This window comes from Moschus berezovskii, chromosome 1 (assembly GCF_049115385.1).
Source record: "Moschus berezovskii isolate FMDL1 chromosome 1, NW_MosBer_1.0, whole genome shotgun sequence".
In the NCBI taxonomy this organism is placed as follows: domain Eukaryota; kingdom Metazoa; phylum Chordata; class Mammalia; order Artiodactyla; family Moschidae; genus Moschus; species Moschus berezovskii.
This window is the reverse complement of record NC_142460.1, coordinates 103,075,321-103,086,678: the sequence shown is the minus strand read 5'-3', so window position 1 is coordinate 103,086,678 and position 11,358 is coordinate 103,075,321.

The following is an 11,358-nucleotide window of genomic DNA, read 5'->3' as shown; positions in this document are numbered from 1 at the left end:
CGAGGCTCCTGGGCCCTTGGGTCTGGCCATGCAGGACACAGCTGCCAGTCAACTGTCAGCATCCTGCTGTACCTCTGAGGCCTGTGAAGGGTTCCTGTGTGAAGCAGCCTCAGGTTGATGGGCTTCAGGGGAATCCCGTGTCTGATCTTTAGAGTCTTCCTGCTCCTTTTCCATGATAGGTTGTCAATCAGAACTTGTCAGTACATTAAGAACATGCTTTTCCAGCAACTCCTCATATTTGCCAGGATTTTCAGCCTCAGATGGACCAAGACCTTGGAAACCCGCAACCCAAGGGAGTTTGAAACTGCACCCGTGGGTTCTGAGTGAGAGCAAAAGGGCCCCCTCCGATGAGGAAGTGAATGAACTTGAATGTGTAGACTTGACAAAAACTATTTTGACCTTTCAGAGTCTGCCTTTTGCTTCTTTCTGCGCCCTTAATGGAGAGTTTCCTTTGGCGAAAGGTTAACCCTTGCTTGGGTGGGCTCAGACTTTAGGCTCTGAAGTCTGCTCTGGCCGTGCTGGGTGAGCAGGCTGAGTGAATGGTGGGCTGAGAGGCACATCCTCTCATGGACCTGCTTCACCATGGCAGCGGAGAGCGGGTGGTGAGGAGGGCGGTTTTTTCTGCTCTTGGCTTGTTTTGAGAGTGCCAGCCCTGGCTCTGTCAGGCCTGTGGAGCTGGGGGGTATGTTTATTTTGAGTTGGACAAAGAGATCAACTGTGCCTGACTGGTAATAGAGCCCGCAGGTGAAATACTCCCCCAGTGTGGATTCCATCCCAAGGCTTCAAATCGGGTGTCCAGCAGTCTGACTGCCTATTGTCACCTGAAGCCAAACAGAGTGTTTAAAAACATGTAGATGACCTCTGGGGCTTCCCAGGTGGCTCAGTGGTCAAGACTCCTCCTGCAATGTAGGAGACATGGGTTCAATCCCTGGGTCAGGAAGATCCCCTGGAAAAGAAAATGGAAACCCACTCCAGTGTTCTTGCCTGGGAAATCCAATGGACACAGGAGCGTGGCAGGCTAGAGTCCATGGGCTCTGGATTTGTAAAAGATTCAGGCATGATTTAGCGACTGCATAACTAACAGATGGCTTCTGCTAATGTTTCCCCATCTTGATTCTTACTAATAGTCTGTCTCTGACACCTAACCTCTGGGATGTAAGACAGCTTCCATTTGAACCTGAGCCCACCTGAAAACCTCTCCTTACCCCTGCTCCTCTCCCTTTGTGCCCATCAAAAAGCCTGTGCTTGCATGCTAAGTCACTTGGGTCTTCTCTTCCCGACCCAGGGATTGAACCCCTGTCTCTTGAGTTTCCTGCACTGGCAGGCGGGTTCTTTACCACTAGTGCAGCCTGGGAAGCCCTTAAACAGCCAGATTGCGTGGTTAGAAAGGGGAGTGTGAGAGCGGCGTCTCCTTCCGGGAAACGCGGGCTGCTCCATGTCTTGGCGGCGCTCAGGTGCTCTGCGCTCAGGCTCTCCCTCGCGTGGGGCACGGGTGCTCATTAGGGAACCACGGTGTAGATCCCATTTCCCACTGCTACGCCATCAACCGGACATCTAGGAAGCCAGAAGTTCAGCAGCTGACTCTCAAGGGGGACTGTCAGCTTGATGAAATGGAATGCTCAGGCATCTCATTTGTGGCCTAAATGTGTTTGTTTACTTTTTACTGAAGTATAATGTACATATAGGAAAGTACACAGATCATAAGTGTGAAACTTCATGAATTTTCACAAAGCAAACACTTCTGTGCATCTAGTACCCATATTACAAAACATTTCAGTTCACCCCTCCGGAAAGACCCTCTCAATCCCCCTTCTAGTCACTAACTTAACCCCGCCCCCGACAAGGGTAGCTACTGTCCTGGCTTCTAGCTTCACAGATCAATTTTGCCTGTTTTGTACATTATATGAGTGGGACCCTACAGTACATACTCTTTTGTGTCTGGCTTTTTTTTTCAACATGATGTTTGGAAAAGTCATCCATTTTGCAGTGTGTACTTGTGCTTTGTTCATTCTCTTTGCTGTATAGTATTCCATTGTATGAATACATTATAACTGGTTTTTCCATTTAACTGTTAATGGACACTTGAGTGGTTTCCAGGGTTTTTTTTTTTTTTTTTTATTGACGTTGCTGTGAACACTCTGTGTGTTCGTCACTCAGCTGTATCCAACTCTTTGCAACCCCATGGACTGTATAGCCTGCCAGGATTTTCTATCTGTGGAATTCTCCAGGCAAGAATACTGGAGTGGGTTGCCATTCTCTTCTCCAGGGGATCTTTCTGATCCAGGGGTCAAACCCAGGTCTCCTGCATTTCAGGCAGATTTTATTTTTTTTAACCATCTGAGCCACCAGGGAAGCCCATGAAGCCACCTAATTTTCATTGTTCATTTAAGATATAGTCACAGGATTCATTTTCTTGTCTTATTTGTTTGAAAAGTGACAGAGACTCATGACAAATCTCAACATCACAGAAAGGTACAGAATGGAAAACTTCCCACGTCATCTCCTGGCCTGTACTTCTCCAAAATCCTACACTAGTAACACTTTCTAGATATGCTCTATCGCCTAGGCAGTCATACCTAAGTATATGCATTTTAGCCTTTAAAAAACACAAGTTGGACTTTACCACCCTGTATTTCTGCCCCCTGCACCCCTCTCCTCGACCCCAGCACTATGGAGGCTCAGCAATAAGTAGGTCAGAGTGTTTGGCCGTGGAAGGTGAGCGGCACTTCCCATCTGTTAGACAAGGCTGGGCTATCACTTTTAATAGGCCCTTACCTTATTAAGGTAAGACACACGGGAGTTTACCCAGCCGTAAACGTCATTTCCATGTCCATAAACATTTATTGACTGACCGGTGTCCTCCGCGTGGGGCTTCTCTGCTGAGAAGAGCTCCCAGTCTGGTGGGAGGTGGGTGAAAGGCACAGGAACAAATAGCTATTATACAGTGTTTACAGGTGTCATGACGGAGGCCTGTAAATGGATTCTGGGAGTACAAACGGAGGAGCAGTGAGTACTTCCTGTTAGGGTCAAGGAAGAACCAGAGAGGCTTGACATTTGGGCCAACCCTTGAGTGATTAATTACTAGAACTTTGCTAGGCAGAGCGAGGAGGGAAGAGCCTTTTAGGCAGAGAGAACAGTGCACATACACAGAGGCCTGGTGGTCTCTGGCAGGTGCGGCTAAACTGTAGATGGTCGGTCTGGGAGATGTGACTGAGAGGGGAGCTAGAATGGGCACTCGGGGACAGGGCATCAGGGATCCTATATAGTCATTAAAGGGGGATCATTCACATTTTGAAATCACAGGATACACCTAGGTGCTTTCAGATATCAACCAAAAGGCACACAAAGATGACTTCTCCTGTGTGCTCCTCCATGAGAGCATGTATCAGTCACATTGTCTGTGTCTCTGTGTTGGCCAAGGGAAAAATTCCTCGAATAGGGACCCTCCTGGATGCCTGTGAATTACCCAGCCCCAAAACACAGCACCTGCAATTTAGCAAGTGGTCACTAAAAATGAATGAATGTGTGAAGATGCGGGTGACTTCTTGGGTACATGTGCTCAGTTATGTCCGACTCTTTGCGACCCCATGGACTGTAGCCTGCCAGACTCCTCTGTCCATACTATATTCTAGGCAAGAATACTGGAGTGGGTTGCCATTTCCTTCTCCAGGGGATCTTCCCAACTCAGGGATCGAACCTGCAGCTGCTGCATTGGCAGGTGGACTCTTTTTTAAATTAATTTTTTAATTGAAGGATAATTGCTTTACAGAATTTCGTTGTTTTCTGTCAAACCTCAACATGAGTCAGCCATAGGTATACATATATCCTCTCCCTCTTGAATCTCCCTCCCATCTTCCACCTCTCTAGGTTGATATAGAGCCCCTATTTGAGTTTCCTGAGACATACAGCAGATTCCTGTTGGCTATCTCTTTTATATATGGTAATGTAAGCTTCCATGTTACTCTCTTCATACATCCACCCTCTCTTCCCCTCTCCCCGAGTCCATAAGTCTGTTCTCTATGTCTTTCTCCATTGCTGCTGCTGCTGCTAAGTCACTTCAGCTGTGTCCGACTCTGTGCGACCCCATAGACGGCAGCCCACCAGGCTCCCCCATCCCTGGGATTCTCCAGGCAAGAACACTGGAGTGAGTTGCCATTTCCTTCTCCAATGCACGAAAGGAAAAGTGAAAGTGAAGTCGCTCAGTCATGTCCGACTCTCAGCGACCCCATGGACTGCAGCCCACCAGGCTCCTCCGCCCATGGGATTCTCCAGGCAAGAGTACTGGAGTGGGGTGCCATTGCCTACTCCGCTTTCTCCATTGCTGCCCTGCAAATACATTCCTTGGTACCATCTTTTGTGTATTTCGTATATATGTGTTGATATATGATATTTGTTTTTCTCTTTCTGACTTACTTCACTCTGTATAATAGGCTCTAGGTTCATCCACCTCATTAGATCTGACTCTAATGCATTCCTTTCTATGGCTGAGTAATATTCTGTTGTGTATATGTACCACAGCTTCTTTATCCATTAATCTGTCGATGGACAACTAGGTTTCTTCCATGTGCTAGCTATTGTAAATAGTGCTGGCAGTTGGATTCTTTACCACTGAGCCACCTCTACTGCAGAGCAAAACCCTGTGCTTAAGAAAAGGGATGCCTGAGTTACCCTCTCTTCATAGATTTGTTTCATGTATGGCCAGCTTCAGCCTGCCCACTTGGTGGCAAGGAACGAGGAGTGGATGACCTGGGCTCTGTGATAGCTCAGGGTGTGGGCTGAGGGAGGCACTGCATTTTCTTAGCAGCAGCACCTGGGCCCTGGGACATTGGGTTTCCTTTTATCCAGATCTAGGGTGGCATGGAGAATGGTGGGAGCCTTATCTTGGCCCTTAGCAACCCAGAGCAAATCATGTTCCTGAAAGCCCCAATCTCCCATTTGTATTTTGGAAGTTCAGATCCTGTTTAGAAGGAGGGGAATCGACATCCTTATCAACTTATTCAACCCAGATGCTCCCCGACAGGCGCCCCCTTCCCCACTGGGCGGCCAATCTTGAACAGCTTGGAAGAACCACATTCCTTTTCTCCTTGGGCCTCAGTGTGGCCAGCTTCCTGGGATAAACCCCCAGGGCACCTTGTCTGTCTCCTTTAGGCATCCAAGAATGATGAACATTTCAGCCTGACCACTGAGGAATTTCCTTTACCATGGAGCATCCTGGTTGGGAGGATTTCATGTACCCTTTGACTTGAACTGCTTTTGAAATATTTCCTCACTCTCCTTGCTCCTTTCTCCATAACCTAATTGCTTTGGATATTTATCTGGGTTTCATCTGGACCTTCCCACCTAAGAATATTCATCTTGATCTGGAAACTGACCTCAGGGCCTGTCCCAACAGGGTAGTCTCAGCCACAGCAGAATATCAAAACTAAATATGGTTTTCCTCTTCCTCCCTGTATGTTAAATTTCCTTCAAAGACAAGACGTAATTTCTCCTTACCGAATCCATGTTTTACCCTTTCCAACCCACGCATCCTGACTGGAATGCGGGCAGCATTCATTTACAGCTGTGGGTACACCTTGCAAATGTAAATGGTAACGAGGTAATCCATATGGTAATAGCTCTATAGGCTCCTGTCTGGAGGCAGTTTTTGATGTATTCAAAGATTTTCAGTGGGTTAAATTACCTCCCCCTTCTCCCCAGATTCATTGCCTTCACTTGCAGTTACTAAGTTATACCTGTACTCTTTGCCTGGTGAATCAAGGGTGGACACAAAGTTAAATGCCCATTTCCTAGCTCACCTCCATCACTACTAACTGACACGGGCTGGGACCTGGGACCCTTTGCTGCCATGCTTTCACTTGGACAAATGTCTTGTACAGCAACAACATATGAAGAAACCATAAGGGACTAAAAATAATTGCGTGCATGCCTGGTTGGGGCAAATTTTGGACAGCAAGATACAAAAAGACCCCCCCCCCCACCGCCCCACCTGCCACTTCTGAAGAGCTGGGAGCAAAAACAGGATGTTGGGAGCATAAAAGCAGGGTGCTGTGCATGCCCCCTGCACTCAATATCACCAAAGGGGTGGGCAAAACACCTAGGCCACACCTCTGGCCTGACCCCTGAATCTACCTCTACCCTCACCCAATGTAAGGAAACTGCTTGCCCCTGTTCAGGAAGAGCAAGGGAAACTGCTACCTGTTTTTGCTCCTCCTCTGCTGCAGCAGGGGCCCCAGTCAAGCTTTGTCTGACCTCTGGTAGAAGTAATATTAGTTGCTCAGTTGTGTCTGACTCTTCGGAACCCCATGGACTATAGCCCACCAGGGATTCTGTCCATGGGATTCCCCAGGCAAACATACTGGAGTGGGTTGCCATTTCCTTCTCCATGTCTGACAACTAGTCAATTTCTATTGGTTAGGAAAGGCCAAGAACCCAGGTCACCATCATAATTATGTGACTGTCATCAGACCATTTCAATGCTCTGTACTCTAAGTCTCCTTGAAAAAACGGGAATCACAACTCCTGACTCACAGAGCTGTTGGATGGTTCAGTGAGAACATGAGTGAATATCCAGCGCCTAGTAGGTGTGGGCCGTGGACCCGGGTGTCCCTCGTGGCTCAGCCACTTGCTAAGTGGGTGACTTTGAGCAACCTCAACCTTGCTGAGACACAGTCCTATCATTTGTAGAACAGAGAGGATCATGCAAACCTTAAGATTTCTGAGGAGGGATAAATATTCGAAAAGCACCTAACAATGTCTGGCAGAGAGTGAAAACATACTACATTTTCTCCCTCCCCTCTTTGTATGAATGCAGACACTAGGTGCTAACCTTTTGTGACCATTACTGATGCTTTTAGTATCTCCCCTGCTACCCCATGACCTCAGTAAATTAAAGAGTTCCCAACATTTTACTTCTCAGTGTATTAGTTCCTCTTTTGTAGATTTCACTTAGTATTTTCTTAACTACTTTTCTCTGATGTCTAGTGTGTTTTCTTCATGGATTTCTAGAGGAAGTAAAGGAGTTCTGTTGGATCTCAGGACAGGGCAGAAAGCCTTCATGAAGGCTGTGCAATGGGACCTTGCAGAATGCTGAGGGGTTCAAAGATCATAGCATGACAAAGGCACAAATGTGTCTCTGTGATATGTTGGAAAAGGGGCATTGTGTGTTCGAAGCAGTGGTTTGTAAAGTTACCCAGTGTCCTGGCTCACAGCAAACATAATTTTCTTAGCAGACTGTGAAGATTAAAAAAAAAAGACCATCACAGAAGTATGTGATACATAATTCTATCACATGAACCAATGACAATTTTATTAGCAGAAAATGGACATTTATTTTACGTGTACATATAAAACCACAAGCGTGAGCACACGTCTGTGAAATAAACGTGCTGTTAAAGACACGTGATGGGCTGTTCCTGAGGCTTTTCCATGAATTTTCACCAGGGATTTGTTTTTTCATTTTGCCATCTGTAGGCTCTCACTAGCGCTAGGCAGAGCTGCCTGTGCCAAAGGTTTAACAGAAGTTGATGGGAGAGAAATTAACATTGGGGAAAATTGTATCTTTGAGCAGAGTTTGGACAAGACTCCATTATTCTATTTTAGTAAAGGAACATTTCTTTCCACTGGATGGGACTTTGGAAGGCCACTGATGTGCAGCCTGCCAGATGGGAGGGCTGGGCTGGATGCTGGGATGGGTGGTAGGGCGGGTGGGGGAGGTGGAGGGCAGAGGAAGATGAGTTTGGAGAGGGTTGGGTAGGGATTATGTCTTGGAGATCTGAGGAGTCTGGATCTGATTCCTTGAGCAAGAGGGAACCAAGGGAAGTTCTGGAGTAAGGGGGGGACAAGTGAAAAGAGCCGCAGAAGATCAATCAAAATGGGTGAAGGGTGGCTTGAAGTGCCTCAGAGCAGAGAGGTGAGAGAAAAACTGTGCGGCTTCCAGATGAGAAGATAAGGTCAGCAAAGCATCTGTTAGGTGCCTTCTCATCCTAGGTCAGATCACCCCGAAGTGCAAATAAACAGGACGGAGTCCACAGGCAGGATGGGGAAGGCTGTCTATGGGCTGCTAGTGTTCCGAGAGCCTCGGAATGATTGGTGTCAGCCCTGCATGTCCTGCTGCTGCTGCTGCTGCCTTCTGCCTCTGCTGGCTGGCAGAGAGGAGGGAGAACCGGTCTAAATTCTTTCAGTGAGTAAGTGACTAAGCTCACACCAGGCTGGGGAGGAGGCACATGCTTGCTTGCCCCCCTGCCTCCTTTCCACACCCCACACACCAGGGATTTCTTCCAGGGGCGCTTCATCAAGCCTGACCATGAATGGTAGAGGTCAGTTCAAACTATTTTCCACCCAAGTCTATGGTTGACAAGTAACAGAATCCTGCATGTTGTTACATTTGTTATTTTAAAAGACTTGGTACATTATTACTTGTAAGGGAGTAGGATTGCAAGTAGAAGTTGTTCTTTTTAACAGGCAAGCCTTCATATCTATCATGATACTCAAAAATTTTTTTTAATTTATGGCGTAATTCCAATCATAATTTTCAGATATTTAATACATTTTTGTAGTTTCCCCCAAGTTTTTAATTTTTAAAATAAGACTTCTTAAAAATTTTAAAACATTTCAGATGATAAAATCATTATATGCGCATAGTGTACAATTGCATGCATGCGTGCTAAGTCACTTCAGTTGTGTCTGACTCTTCGTGACCCCATGGACTACAGCCCTCCAGGCTCCTCTGTCCGTGGGATTCTCCAGGCAAGAATACTGGAGTGGGTTGCCATTTCCTTCTCCAATAGTGTACAATTAGGAAAATACAGAAACCAAAAATGATCTGGCACCCATAATTCTATAAATGAATACTGTTGACATTTAAACATTTCTTCCCTGTCTTTTTTTTGGGGGGAGGTCTGTTTTGTATATTAGAGATATTTTTTAAACATAACTTTTCATTTGCCTAGCATTATTTCATAGACATGTCCCCCAGGGCATTAAACACTCTCCATGAATTCCATTTTTAAGGCTTGTCTAATATACCTTCTTACAGCTATAACATTTACTTAATTCCCTGCTGTTGGATATTAGGCTGTTTCCAGTTTTTTGAAGTTAAAAACAGCACTACCATGAACAATGTGTGTGTGTGCATTAGTGTAGATATGACTGTTGGAGATCTGGCTAGTCTTCGTTGCTTATTTCAGATGAGGGTCAAAGGCTCCCTTTCATTGTGAATGACAGCTGTCAGGCAAAGGGAGGATTGCGTCAGAAGCATCCATCTGGCTCCTGGGAGAGGCAGTAAGACTCAGAGCACTGGGGTGTTGTCAACACATCACTTTGTAATGGGGGAATGTAAAAGACAGTTTTCAAAAGAAATATAGAGATTTTTTAAAAGTCTGAATTTTTGAAATTCAATTTGAATTGATCAGGTTATTATTGTGTACCTTTTAAATTGTATTACATATATTAAAAGATGGAGAATTTAATGAGTAGAGAGTAACAGCTGCTTTGAAAAACAACTGGTGGGAATAGGCAGGCCTTGGCTTTTGTGCAGACTGACTGCCTTGATGAAGCGGTCCCCTCGGAAGGAGCTTTAAAGCCAGCAAATTGGACTTCTGGCTTGAGCTGGTCTATCTCAGGCAAGTTGCTTGTCCTCTCTGAGTCTCAGATCCTCCTCTTACAAAATGAGGTGGACGAGGACACCATCAAGGCTCACCTGCAGTTTATTGAGAGGATTTGGACACCAAATAAGGGAGAGGAATGTTGGCTGAGTTGTGCCCTAAGGAGTGGCTGAGGCATGATCATCCCAGAATTCTAAATAGATATGCCTGTCCCCAGGATAGCCCAATCTAGAAGATTCACACTTACAAGACATGGAAATGAAGGGGGCGTCCTGGGTTATATTTTCAGAGTCCACTGTAGGGATCTTAAATGATCTCTCTTCAGGTGTTTAATAAATGGTTTCATTTGCACACACTAGGTTTCCATAACTGATAGTTCAATGCTGTGCTTCCCCACCCCCACCTCCCAGCCTGTAATAGGGACAGGGCTGGCTAAGAGAACACTGAAACATTGCATTCCTCGGTCAGACACTTTAAAACCCTGCAATCAAACCTGAGGCCGTATTCGGAAACAACTGTATCCTATGACCGCTTATTATGGAAGGTTCTGAACTTCTAAGAATTCCTTAGTAGGAAACAAACAAACTAAAAAGATCTCTTTCGAATTTTCTGCCAGGAGGAATTTTTTATTTTTCTGATGTTTCCAACTGTGCTGCATCTTTGCTAAAATATAGGTACACAGATAAAGGGCACATGATGCTTGGGTGGGCAGAAGGATAGTTCCAGCAGACCAGAGAGCTGGAGAGAGTTTGGGTCAACTCCCACACATTCCTGGGAGGTAGATTTCTCCATTAGCTCACCATGGCCATCAAGTAGAGGTTTCTGGTGTGAGCGTGTTGGTGTGGTTTCAGATCACAGGCACTTCTGAATCTGTAGAATGATAGGAAAGAAAATGTTGATCCCCGGTCATGGCTAGGATGCTGATAACCTCCCCTCCACCCCCAAAGGTTTCACTGAGGCTATTCCAAGGGGAATTTATCACACTGGCTTCATCTTCTCTGCTCTCTGGGGAGGAAAGAGTTACATTTCTCCTGCTCCCTGCCTGGACATTTTATTTTCACAGTTCTTTGAAGTACCCTCAGAAAGCTAAGTGTCAGACTGAAGGCTCTGTGTATCTTTGCAACAGATTAGAACATATTCACATTTTATGTGTTCCCAGAGCAAATATTTCCTTTGGAATGAAACCGAGGCAGTGGAACAGGATCAGGCAGGATCGGCCACCAAGAACAGAACCCCCGGCCCCCAGGGCCTCCATGGTGGTTCTCCCCTATCTGCTCACTTAGGCCCTACATTGATTCACTGATTCATTCAGAAATAATCACTGAGTCTCAGCCATGAACCAAGTACTGTGCTGGTTACAGAAATAAACAGAGAAACAGATCCTGTCCTCAAGGGTTCATAGTCAAGTAGGGGAGATAAGAGGTGTTTGCGTATGAATGACTTAAGTCTTCAGAAGTGGGGAGATCAAACATTCTGAGGTGGGTCATTATTCTGTGTGTGTGTGGGGGGGGGGCGGCGAGGACTAGCAGAAGGGGTGTGGTACAGTCAATTGTGATGTGTGTGTGCCTCTGTGTGTGGGGGTGTTGTTGTTCAGTTGCTCAGTCAACTCCGACTCTTTGCAACCCTGAGTGTGTGCATGTTAATGGGAGTAAGCATATTAAGTGGAGGTGGTAAATGTGGGTGTGAGTGTGGTAGTGGAGGTGGTGTGTGTGTGATAGCGGCATAGTGAGTGTGTGTGTATTGATCATGGTGGTGG